Source organism: Squalius cephalus (genome assembly GCF_949319135.1).
Source record: "Squalius cephalus genome assembly, chromosome: 22".
In the NCBI taxonomy this organism is placed as follows: domain Eukaryota; kingdom Metazoa; phylum Chordata; class Actinopteri; order Cypriniformes; family Leuciscidae; genus Squalius; species Squalius cephalus.
Window position 1 is genome coordinate 8,410,586 of NC_137143.1, and position 13,803 is coordinate 8,424,388.

General features: G+C 42.4%; 2 long non-coding RNA genes across 2 annotated transcripts in view; one reads left to right on the forward strand and one right to left on the reverse strand.

Annotated features, from left to right (window-relative positions):
* The window catches only part of LOC307150038, a 371,381-nt gene that overhangs the window by 48,069 nt on the left and 309,509 nt on the right, over nt 1–13,803 (forward strand). The window lies entirely within an intron of this gene.
* LOC307150672 lies at nt 8,771–9,404 on the reverse strand. Its single transcript, XR_013819759.1, has 3 exons — nt 9,360–9,404; nt 8,996–9,113; nt 8,771–8,830 (listed from the first exon to the last, which is right to left on the reverse strand). It is a non-coding gene; the product is annotated as an uncharacterized lncRNA (long non-coding RNA).

Genomic DNA, 13,803 nt, shown 5'->3' on the forward strand with positions numbered 1-13,803 from the left:
GAGGATGTTTGGGTCCACAGTGTCGAACACTGCAGTCAAGTCAAGGAGGATGAGAAGAGATTGGGAGCCAACGCCTGCCATCATCCGCAGGTCATTTGTGACCCTGACCAGAGCTGTTTCCATGCTGTGGCTGGGGTGGAAACCAGACTGGAATTTCCCAAACAGGTTGTTTTGTTTTAAATGAACCTGAAACTGTGCATCAACTACTTTTTCCAGCATCTTGTAAAGTAATGTAAGGTTGGAGATGGGCCTGTAGATGGCAAGGACTTCTGTGTCTAAGGTGGGTTTTATGAGTAGTGGTCTGATGACAGCAGTTTTCACTGTAGATGGAACATGGCCAGCCTGGAGGGAGTGGTTGTTGACCTTCTTGATCAGGGGACTTATTACACAGAAGTTAGATTTTACCAAGGCTGTGGGAAAGGGGTCCAGAGCACAGGTGGACGGTTTCGTCTTTCTGATGATGTCCTCAATCTCTCACTACTAGATGTCAGAGAAAGAGAGCTTGGGAAGTCCCAGGCTGAGGCGGGACAGCTAGGACAGGCAGGGGAGGAGCTGGATATGAGTGAGCAGATGGTGTCAACTTTTTTCCTGAAAAAAGTGCTAAAGTTGTTGCACCTCTCCTCTGTGGCTTCTGAATGAGGGTGAGTTTGTGGTTTGAGGATGTGATTCATAGTAAAGAAAATTTGCTTGTAGTTGCCAGGGCTATTGTTGATGATATTGGAGAAGAACTGTTGACCATTCATCTCTCAAGGACCTTGCATAGGCCTTCTGATGCTCTCTGTAGGCTTGCCTGTGAACAGTGAGTCCTTAAACCTTGAGGTGCCACTCAAGGACATGCCCAGCTGTCTTCATATTCCGCAGTTCGCAGGTATACCGGGGGTACAGTTCTAGTTCTGACAGGGGCGTGGAGATCTAGGAGATTGCTCAGAGATCGGTTGTAGAAGTCAACCGACTCAGTGACTGAGGAGAAATCAGCAGAGGAGAGATGTTGGAGGTCTATGGTCAAGGTGGCTAGGTTTATCTATTTCAGGTCCCTGAAGCAGATTTGACACTTGTCTTTGGTGTGAGAAAAGGGAGTGGCAGCTCCATTAAGATGGCCTTCTGGTCAGACACACACATATTATAGACCAGAAGGTTGCCAATGGGGGCGGAGTTTGAGATGACCAGGTCCAGTGTGTGCCCCCTGGGGTGTGAGGGGACATCACATCGCTGGAGGTTGAGACAGTCTAGTAGTTGCAGACACTCAGCTGCAAAGTGGCAGGAGGGGGTGTGTACATGAATATTAAAATCTCCAAGTATTATAATGTTGGCAAAGGACCCCCCTTCTTACAGCAGAGTGTTGTAAGAAGGTCATGCATCTCTGACTTAAAAACTGAGTTTGGTTTGGGGCGCCGGTAGATGAGGAGTATTACCATGGGTAAGGGGGGTTTATTACAGATGGGCCACCTCCACGACCAGTGCTGCAGGTTTTCTCCAGGTAGCTGTAACCAGGGGGACAGACAGCGAGAAGATGGTCCATAACAAGGCAGAGCTGTGCATGAGTCATGGAGGACTAACTGGAAGCAGCTGACAGCTAGCTAGCAACTGCAGAGGTAGTGGTCCTGGGCTCAAGGCCAAACCGCACCAGGGCAGCTAAGTGGCTGCCCCAGGAGTATACTTCGTAATAGCAGCACTGAGCGACGGAAAAGTCCAGGTTAAGTCCAGGAGTTCATTTTTTTCCCAATATTTTTACAGCATACCCAATGACATGCAACAGCCTTTAATTCAACAGAATTTTACACATACAATACAGGTCACATACTGTATCACATTTACTACATACACTGACACATTTTAATATTTTTTTCCACATACCACACACACACACACACACACACACACACACACACACAATACACACAGTACAGTATTAAACATGCTGTGCCCATGTTCTGTGAGTTAGTCATGAAAACAACACACACGGTTAAAGGGAGCATACGGGGGACTGAACGCAGAATTGTGGGAAATCACAACAGCACAGAAATGAAGATTCCAGACCGTCTGCTTGAAATGGCCGATGGTTTTTGAAGCCATAAAACATCAGAAGCTAGTGTGTCATATCTTAAGTGAAAGTCACATGAGAAGAGTTTGTTTTTGAGCCAAAAAAGGCCTATGTCACTGTCAACAAATATGGTACAAATTGGTGTCCTATGACTTTTTTAAGTATTCGTGGCATGTTTTTGCTGTAATTATTATTATTATTATTTATTTTTTTGGGCAGCACAGGGCTTTCAGAAGTAAACCAACCCCGTCTCGGTGGACCCTCTCTAGAACTCCCGGGAGTACCGCTTTAGCCAAGCCTGCACCATGGGAGGAGCTCGCGAGAGGCGAACAGATCTACTTCCACTTGGCCGAACTTCCTCCATATTAACTCCACCATCTTGGGGTGGAGTCTCCATTCTCCGGGCCTCAGCCCCTGCCTCGACAGGATGTCTGCTCCCAGATTTTGGTCCCTGGGAATATACATTGCTCTGAGTGAGAGCAACTTGCCCTAGGAACACAGGAGAACCTGATGCGCCAATCTGCACAGAGGGTGCGGCCTTAGGCCCTCCTGCCAATTTATGTAGGAGACCCCAACAAATTGTCTATTCGTACTAGAACATGATGGCCCCTGAGGTTCCGGGAGGAAGTGCCTCAGGGCTAGAAGCACAGCCATCATCTCCAGGCAATTGATGTGCCATGAAAGATAATGACCTCTCCACAGACCTCTGGTAAAGCGGCCCTCCATGACTGCTCCCAAGCACGTGAGGGATGCGACATTAGTCACTGTTTTCCGCTGACAGGAGCGAAGTGCTGTTGCTCCACCACTGGGGGGACTGCCCTCAGAGGCCTGCACAGAGTATCAGGACCTCTTTCCCAAAGCCTTATTCACCTGAATGACAGTCATCAGATCTGTCTTCGGCTTAGAAGACTTCGGGTGAGAGTGTTGCTATGACTTCCATGCTCTTTTTGGGGGAGGTGGCAGAGAGGCAACATTCTCCTTCTGCTGCTGCAGGTGTGAGGAGCTGGCGGCTGATGTGTGGGGCTGTTCCCTGGCAGCACCCCTTGAGATCTAGAATGACGGCAGGGGATGAATTGTTTAAATGCGTCTGACTGTCACATCACCTCTTGAAACCTTGACGACAGTATTGAAGGCATCGTCAAAGAGGCCAGAAAGCGGAGCATCGATAATGAAGGCCTTGTCTTTCTCATTGATGCCTGACAAGTTCAGCCACAAATGCTTCTCCGTAGCCACTAATGCTGCCATGGAGCGGCCGATGGAACTGGGTGTCTCCTTAGTTGCTCAGAGAAACAAGTCTGCAGCCCGACGAAGCTCTTTAATATCGTCAAGCCCGACCTCCCCGCTGTTATCTAAACCTTTGAGAAGGTCAGCCTGGTATGCCTGCATAATGCCCAAGCATGCTGACTCGCCACCATATATGCTTTGCCCACCAATGGAGATGTTGTGCAGCAGGGTTTGGTGGGCAGCGCCAGAGCCTTAAGGGATGATGCTAGTGTCTCTTCAACACATGGCATCACCCCACAGCCATTCTCTTTCGAGCCCAGGATGAAAGAATTATTATGGACAGTTGGACTTGATAATCTTGATGAGAACGGCCTAAGAAAGACAGACTCCGACACGAAGATTGTGACCGAGATTGCAGGAAGCGTTCAAGTTTGCTTTTCTTTTGTGCTTCCTGCTTTTCTTATGGTCATTCAATGTTTAATTTGGCCACTGCTTTAGTCACAACCTCCAGCATCTCCTAAAAAGCAGGGGAATGAGGTAGTGAGTCCTCTAATTCTCCTGCCTTGATGCTTAGATCACCTAAATCCTCTAAGCTAGATAGTTCCAGCATCGGAGTTTCATCCAGACTGGAGGAAGCAGCTGAGCGGGCTTCCGACACCTGAGTGGGAACAATAAAGCTGGCTGCTAAGAGCTGAGAAGGGCCGAAGCCGTCTCAAACTCATCAGCCAGCTTGATTTGCAATCCCCATGGCAGCAGCTCACAATTCGCACAGGCAGCTCCCTCAAGAGCCGCCCGTGCATGCACCGCTATCACTGCATGAAAAGAGGTGTATCCGGACCAGTATACTCCTGTATACACTGCTTAAATTCGGAAGAATCCAGGAGTATACTGGCCGGATAGCTCAAATTCCATGGGTCTGTATATATCCGTATACATCCGAAATGATACCAAATCGGATGTATATTGTGGACGTATACTTCCGTGCTACAGCCATTTGTTGCCATGGCAAGTAATCCCATCAAAGGTTTTTTCAAGAGAACATTTTCACACCTTTGTGCACCTTTTGGCCTTCCCCCCTATTGGTCCTTTTCTTTTAAAACCACTCCCATTACCCAGACCACTATTGGAGGACAGGACACATTGAAAACCCAGGAAAGTGATTTGATTGGTTACTTTTAGAACATAGCCCACCCTAGGCCTTATCGCACAGTGATTTGATTGGTTATAGGCCAGCTATGCAGATATTGCTCAGTATACACTAAACCCCCCTTACCCCAATTTTAATACATTCAAATATAATTTTAAAAACACACACAAAGAACAATGAGAAAGTCTGACATTTTTATTAAGGTAAATAAAACACTCCAAAGAGCATTATAAACAAGCATTAAAAAGGAATGGGGGAACAAAAATATTTGAAGGGATGAAAATGTAAAGGAACAAAAACAAATATAACATGAACATTCCAAAGAACATTATAAACATACATTAAAATGAATGGGGGAAAAGAAATGTGAACAAAGGTGTAAAGGAATAAAATACAAAACGTGGAGATAAGCAACATGCACATCAAAAAGGAACAAATATACAAAGTATACAATATAAAACGAGATCAATAAATAAGAAATATAGAAATTAAAGTGTATATAAAATGTATGTAAATATTCATTTTTTAAACTGCCATGCTGCACTGGTGGTGTGACGTAGCGTGGGTCAGCCACTAGTCTGGTTTGTAGTACCTGGCAGAGAGCAGATAACTCTGTGGTTCTGTTTGGTGGAGACCTCACCATCCACACTGGCCTTCCATCAACAATAGTATCTTCATCAGACATCAGCTATATTGTTGCAGTCTTCCACAGTTCCTTTTCTGTGTTGGTTTGTACAACACTGGACCTGGTCTCCAGCAACTGCAAAACATGACAGTAATTTAACCACTAAAACACAGAGAGGAGGATAGTTACATTCTGAAGAAAAAAAAAAAAAAAAAAAAAAATGCTTAACCAGTTTCTTAACCCTCATGTGGTGTTCGGGTCATTTTGACCCGAAGAAGATTTTCTTTTTCCTGAAAATACTAGTTAATGTTATCGCTTTGGACTGAAACTTAGTGACTTTTTTCTCAAATGGTATATCTACTTCTGAAATGTTTTGTGACAATTTTCTTAATTTTTTAGGGGGAGTTTTGTCACCTTGTCACTCTTGTGGTGTTCCCGGTCAAAAATGACCGGACTACAAAAAATAGCTTATAAATCAGTTGTTATGCTATATTATCACCCACTATTGGATTAAATCTTTTTGTCAACTTGTTCTCTTTCAATTAGGACTGGTTTTATATTTCTATTTGCATCTGATTAATCGTAGGCCTCATTTATTTGAGAGTAGGCATCTCATTTTTTGAGTAAAAAAAACATTATTTTTGAATAATTTTGGAAATTTTAAATAAATTCTGAAGAAAATTGGCACTGTTGATCACACTAGTCTACTTTAATATTTCACCAGGAATTTTGTTTTGAAGATTTTTTATTTTGTACAAAATGGCACATTGTTACACTTGTGGTGTTCCCGGTCAAAAATGACCGGACTACAATAAATAGCTTATAAATCAATCATTATGCAATATTATCACCCAATATTGGATTCAATCTTTTTGTCCACTTGTTCTCTTTCAATTAGGACTGGTTTTATATTTCTATTTGCATCTGATCAATTGTAGGCCTCATTTATTTGAGAGAAGGCATCTCAATTTTTGAGTAAAAAAAAACATTATTTTTGAATAATTTAGGAAAAATAAAATAAAATCTGAAGAAAATTGGCACTGTTGATCACACTAGTCTACTTTAATTTTTCACCAGGAATTGTGTTTTGAAAAACTTTTATTTTGTACAATATGGCACAGAGTTACACTTGTGGTGTTCCACTGGGCCATTGAGGGCCATTGTGGGCCATTGTTTCAATGGGCCATTGAAAGTGAATGGGAGAGACCAATGCAACCAATGAATGGAACAACACAAACTATGTATCATTTTAAAGCTTAGAATCTCAGATTTTTAATGCATCTAATCACTTTGATCAACTCCTAACGACTGCTGAGTTATCACTCTAAAACTGAGTGTACCCCCCGCCGGCGCCACCTAGCTGTGAAATAAATAATCATAATATTTTTCAAAACTATTACCTTGATCAACTTAAAATAGGTGTCATTTGAAAGCTTAGAGTCTGAAATTTACAATGAATGTAGCCAATTTGATTATCTCCTAAGTAGTGCTGAGTTATTTGCTGATAAACAAAAATAAAAAAAATCATAATTTATAAACTACTTTTTTGTATTACATTCAGCAATATGTCAAATACATCATATAGCTCTGATAGTCCTGTGTCATATGTAATTTGAAAGGTCTCAATGAGTAGAATACAACAAGCATAATTGTTTCAGGCTTTTTTACTAAACTTGAGCGAGGTTTTTCTAAAAGAAGCCCTTCAAGAGACCCATGTGTAAACCATGTATGGATGCTGAATGTTAGACACATTTCCGCTCGTAACTTCATGAAACATGCTCCGATTGTGGTTAATGACACATCATTATTTACAGCAGATGCTTACAATTAAAATGAGTCCAAACTCAACATAATCCATCACTCAGAACTAAAGATATTCCTCATGGAGTTCTAACACAAAAAAATATCACAGACGCACAGACTCACGTAGCCAACCAAGGTAGCTTAGACTTGGCCTTTTTACTCATATCTTCATGAAAATTATATCGATCATGAAAAATGGCACATCGTTATTTACAGCAGGAGCTCACGATTAAAAAGAGCCCAAACTCAATATATTCCATCAATCAGATCTAAAGATATTCCTCATGGTGTTCTAACACAGAAAATACCACAGACGCACCTAGCCCAGTATATACTCATGAAGCACTCGTGTTTGGTTTTCGCTCATAACTTCACAAAGCATGCACAGTTCGTAGAAAACTGTACATCATTATTTTCAGCAGACTATCACTATTAAAAAGAGCCCAAACTCAGCATAATCCATCACTCAGATCTAAAGATATTCCTAATTGAGTTGTAACACACAAACCCCCACATGCGCTCACAGAGCCTTGAATATAGATGTAGCCTAGCACTTATGTCGCGTTTTAACTCATAACTCAATGAAGCATGCAGAAATTGTGGAAAATGGCACATCATTATTTACATGAGATTGTTAAGATTAAAAAGAGCTCAAACTCACCATAATCCATCACTCAGATGTAAAGATATTCCTCATGGACTTCTAACACATGTCTCTCCCATTCACTTTCAATGGCCAATTGAAACAGTGGCCCTCAATGGCCCAGTGGAACACCACAAGTGTAACTCTGTGCCATTTTGTACAAAATAAAAGTTTTTCAAAACAAAATTCCTGGTGAAATATTAAAGTAGACTAGTGTGATCAACAGTACCACTTTTCTTCAGATTTCATTTAATATTTCCAAAATTATTCAAAAATAATGTTTTTTTTTACTCAAAAAATGAGATGCCTACTATCAAATAAATGAGGCCTACAATTAATCAGATGCAAATAGAAATATAAAACCAGTCCTAACTGAAAGAGAACAAGTGGACAAAAAGATTGAATCCAATATTGGGTGATAATAATGCATAATGAGTGATTTATAAGCTATTTTTTATAGGCCGGTCATTTTTGACCGGGAACACCACAAGTGTGACTATGTGCCATATTTTTTACAAAACAAAAGTTTCAAAACAAAATTCCTGGTGAAATATTAGAGTAGACTAGTGTGATCAACAATACCAATTTTCTTCAGATTTTATTTAATATTTCCAAAATTATTCAAAAATTTAAAAAAAATTACTCAAAAAATGAAATGCCTACTCTCAAATAAATGAGGCCTATGATTATTCAGATGCAAATCAAAATATAAAACCAGTCCTAATTGAAAGAGAACATGTTGACAAAAAGATTGAATCCAAGATTGGGTGAAAATATGGTATAATGAGTGATTTATAAGCTTTTTTTTATGGGCCGGTCATTTTCACCAGGAACACCACAGTTGTTATAGGGTTTTGAACACCACATGAGGGTTAACTTACCCGTCTCTTTCGTTGACGGTTCTTTGCAATGTTCCTCATAGTGTTTCTTTTCTGGGCCTTTTCAGGCTGAGCCAAAAAATACTTCCTCCACAAAGTCTCAAAATACGTCTTGCAACCTGTTAAATAAATCATAAATAAATGTAATTCCAATAAAACTAAGTAAAACAGAGGACATTAAAATGATTATAACATCTTTAAGATTACCTTTTGCACATTCAGGGTCAACGTCTGTAAAAGTTGTCCTTAATTCTTTGAAGAGATAAGTGGTCACTGCCAGGTTATGTGATGAATTTATTCTGGGGGAAAAAGTTGCAGGCATCATTAATGAAATTCAGTTTTGGTATTTCAAATCCATATAGTATTAGATTAAACTAACATTTACAGTATACAATACGCAGTCTTACCCGGTTTGTGGATCGTATTTGTGTGGGTTGTTCTCTGAATTATGGAGGCGCCTTACAGATTCCTGTAAAGTTTGAAATTAAAAAGCGTTTAAGTGGATTCACAATCTGCAAGAACCACAAAACTGAATTTTCAGTTTGAATAAGTTGGCCATCACAGTAAACATAAGAGACAAAACATATCAGTTCATAAATCTTTAAGATGTAACGCAGCGCCTCTGATATCTTACCGGTTCGTGCCGCCTTCTGCCTATACAAGGCCACCAGTGCAGGTGTATGTTGGTCAAGCACAGCATAGAACTGGTTCCGTATGTTGACGTTTGTAATGCGTTGGAACTCAGCACAAAGCTACAAAAACAAACAAAAATAATTATATAAAAATACTTATACTCGATTTGCAACAGAAAACACATTTGTGATGCAACATGTTCAGTTAAAATACATTGTTGAGCAACATGGTCACATGCAAAGTGATAGTTCTTACACACAGTGAATAGTGGCATTTGCTGTTCCATTTGAATGTGATACATATTAAAAATTTGGCATAGAAATATGTGTGAAGAGTGGCAGAAAAGAGAAGTGAGTCTGTTTTACCTGTGATTCAATCCGAAGAGCCGGACATTTCCCCAAGAAGTCCTTTCACCTGCACAGATAAAACAATCAATATGAAACCAGTCAAATTATGCAATCAACCTCTTTACAAATTAATGATACAAAATTTCAACTGAATGTAACTTACCGATAAAGTTGCTCTCTGGTGACAATGTAGGTCTGCACATGCACACAAAAACAGACAGCAAGAGATTTAATTTTTAAGAGACATTTGATTGATGCTAATGAATTAGGCTCCAAATAAAAGAAATGGTGAAAAATAGTTACAGCCTAAATTAACATTTGAGTCACCTTGATTTTGGGGGATGCTCACTGCACTCCTTCCACTTAAACCTATAATGAAAAGACGTTTGTAAAGGTTTAATAAAAACTTGCATAGTTCATTCGGTAACTATTATGTACATAACCTTAACTTTGTTTGAGTAAAAGTTAACGTAACTGCTAACGTTAGCCACTAGCTCATTTGGGTGCATGTAGGAATAACATCACATTGAACTTGCCAGAGCAGGGTGCTTAACACAAACAGCAGCAACACACTCAAAAACAGAAGGACTATCGCTTGCTGAAAAGAGTTATTGACTAACGTTAACATTATTGCCCTGCCACGACATTAACAGTAACTGCTAACGTTACACAGGATATTCTGTAACTAGCAGGCGGACTGACGGCAATCGCGCCCGCGGCACCGCGCTTGCAACTTAAAAATAGCCTCGTCTAACAGTCAAATATCACGTGTAATGTGATATTCTTACAATATTACAACAAGCAAAGTAGTTTTGAAGTTTACTTACAAGTTGTTTCATGCTTGATACCACGTCGCTCGAGAGGGTAGCCATCTTGGATAGATTTTTCAGGTAACGTCAGCTGCACGTCATGACGTCATATCACGTGATCGACAGTACACTTTAAAATAGTGAGTAAACCAGCGGTGTTCACTCAGAAATGCTGAGGCACACAAACATAAAATACATATTTGTTCATAGACATTAATAGTTTAAAGGTGGATTAACTCAGCAAGAGATTTTAACTGTAGTGACCTCGGTCTTCAATTCAGTGGAGTAGAAAAGCTCAGGTTCCTTCTATCTTTTTAATAAATATCAAGTCACCTTTATTTATACAGCGCTTTTTACAATACAGATTGTTTCAAAGTAGCTTTACAGAGATAACAGGAAAATAATGCAAGAAAGTTTGTTTCCAGAAGAAAATAGCTTCACAGTCCAGCTTAAGTCAGTTCAGTGGTGATTCATTTTGTTGTATAAATAAATAAATACATTTAAATGTGTATATATATAGCCACTTTGGAGAAAACGTCTCGGGTTACGTATGTAACCCTCGTTCCCTGAGTAGGGAACGAGACGCTGCATCGATACTCGATACTTTGGGGAATGCCTTCGGCATGAAGCGTCTGAAGTCAACTATGGAACTATTCCAATCTTGATTGGTGCAACGTCACCCGTGACGTCGCATGTGACGGTGATCCGGAAGCTACAAAAGGGTCACAGGAACCAGGAAATGTTAGCTTCTAATTGGTCAAAGCAAGTCGTTCTCAGGGGCGCGAAAAGTGTGGCCGAGGGATGCAGCGTCTCGTTTCCTACTCAGGGAACGAGGGTTACATACGTAACCCGAGACGTTCCCTTTCGTAAAGGGAACTCCCGCTGCATCGATACTCGATACTTTGGGGAACGAATACCCACGCCGCCACACTGAGAGAAAAAACGCCCTGGTATAAAGCATCTGGTACACTCACGGACGATAGAATGAGTAGAGGGCAGATCCAAACTAGCTTGTCATAAGATTTGGTGCAAGAAGGGGAGGTCTGGAGCCGGAGGCTCGACAGACCTCATGGCTGGGAGCCCCAGACAGTAGAAAATATTAGATGAGAGGTGAAGGCAGAAGCGCACCTTGTACTTCAAATATGAGTGGTTTTAGATAACCAACTGTACTCTTAATAAAGGGAATAGCTCCTATCCCTTGATGCATAACTAGATGGACTGACTCCTCTCAGCCTGAGTCCTAATGTAGGAACCTCAAAGGCTACGACCTTGACCATCCGACACATGCGATGGAGGATGGAATACCTGAAGAATCTTAACATTGCCTACAAGTACCTCAGTACCGCGCAAAAATAACGTTGAGTGGCTCCCACGCTAGCAAGTAAGAGGGGGCAGCACCACCACTCTTCCAGGGAGTAAGACGAGCAGGAAGCAGACTCAATAGATTCTCCTATATATACTTATATATCTCAAATATATATTTGTATACCTCACCCACAGGACATGATGGGTGCCAGGGATAACCCATCAGCCTGATGCCAATAGGCTGGATGACAGGATTCATCCTCCAATCTACAGGAACATGGAGTTTCAGTGGGAACGTCCTTTCGAGAACACCCTTAGAGGCTTGCGGAGGGCACTGAGGCCGCCACAGAGGCCCTAAGCATGAACAGGAGATCCCGTTAGAGAGCGGGATGGAACACCAGTACTGAAGCCAGTGGGCAGTAATAAACTGGGTTCAATGCCCTCCCTAACTTAATTGTTTAGTTCCTAGTAGAGTGGGGTTCTAGTACGGATGTCCTGACCACCTCGGTGGAAAGGGCAACCTAATTATGGGTGGGACCCCCTCAGGGGCCAGACCCATAGTCTCCATAACTCTGGTCGGGGATGAAATAATATACCATCAGCCTGAGACAGAAGATCTCTCCTAATAGGAATTTTCCATGGAGGACTCTCCAAGAGACTAATAAGGTCCGAAAACCAAATTTGGGCCGGCCAGTACGGAGCTACAAGGAGTAGTCTCACTCCGTACCTCCTGACCCTTTCTAGAACCCCAGGGAGCAGAGCGATCGGGGGAAAAGCATACAGATGTGACCTCAGCCACATCTGTACCGTGGCATCCAAGCCCAAAGGAGCTGGATGTGAGAGAGAGTACCAGAGCGGGCAATGAGAGTTCTCATGAGAAGCGAACAGGTCAACCTCCGCCCGGCCAAACTCTCTCCATATAAGCTCAACCACTTCAGGGTGGAGCCACCATTCCCCGGGCCTCGGCCCCTGCCTCGACAGGATGTCTGCTCCCATATTTTCAACCCCAGGAATATAAATAGATCTGACAGAGAGAAATTTGTCCTGGGACCAAAGAAGAATTTGATACGCCAGTCTACAAAGAGGGCGAGATCTCAAACCTCCTTGGCGGTTGATATAAGAGACCACCGACATATTGTCTGTCCTAACAAGAACATGATGGCCTCTGAGGTCTACAAGGAAGTGCCTCAGGGCAAAAAAATACAGCCAACATCTCCAAGCGATTAATATACAATGTGAGATGATGGTCTTTCCAAGTACCTCGGGTGTAACGGCCCTCCATAACCGCACCCCAGCCCGTGAGGGACGCATCCGTGGTCAGAGTTTTTCTCTCACATGGTGCTCCCAAAACCGGGCCCTGAGACAGGAACCATGGTTTCTTCCATACGACAAGAGAACGAAGGCATCTGCGCGTAACTCTGATCGTACGAAAAGGCTTTCCCAGAGGAGAAAATCCCTTGTTCCTGAGCCACCACTGCAAGGCCCTCATATGGAGCAGACCAAAGGGTACTACCGTGGAAGCTGCAGCCATAAGACCCAAAACTCTTTGAAAGTGTTTGACAGTGATAGCCTGGCCTAACCTAATACTCTTCATTGTGTTTAAAATAGTATTTATACAAGCAGGAGACAATTGTGCCCGCATTGTGACCAAGTCCCACTCTACTCCCAGGGACGTAGTCCTCTGAAGAGGAGTTAAGGAACTTTTCTTGACATTGAGTCTCAACCCCACGCACCTCAGATGGCGCAAAACAACATCTCGATGTTGAATTGCTAGTTCTTTTTGACTGAGCCAAAATGAGCCAGTCATCTATAAGATACGGACCCCCTGAAGTCTCAATGGAGCAAGGGCCGTGTCCATACATTTAGTGAAGGTGCGAGGGGATAAGGCTAGGCCGACTGGAAGAGTCCAGAACTGATGCGCTTTTCCCCCCAAAACTTCCTGTGATGGGGTTAGAAGGGAAAGAGGAGTTAAGGAGCTTGTGGATCTATCAAGACAGACCAGTCCTCGGAGCTGGTCTGACTGACAGTCGGTAACTTGAATCTGAACCCCCTCGGAGGTTGATCCAGTACCCTGAGATCCAAAATAAGGCCTAACTCCCCCCCTCATAGGAACTATGAAGTGCCAGCTGTAGAACCCGGGCTCCCGTAACCAAGGAAGAGCCCACTTTGAGGTTTCCTGTGTTAAGAGGGACTAGACTTCCTGTTCCAAAAACCGACCCTGCTCGGGGCTGGCCGACATGTGAACCACCCTTAGTAGATAATATTTGTATATTAGCTCCACCATAAGCAGGACCCCCTAGGCTATATTTTGAAGACCCCTCGGGGTGTCTAAATATGCCATTATGGGG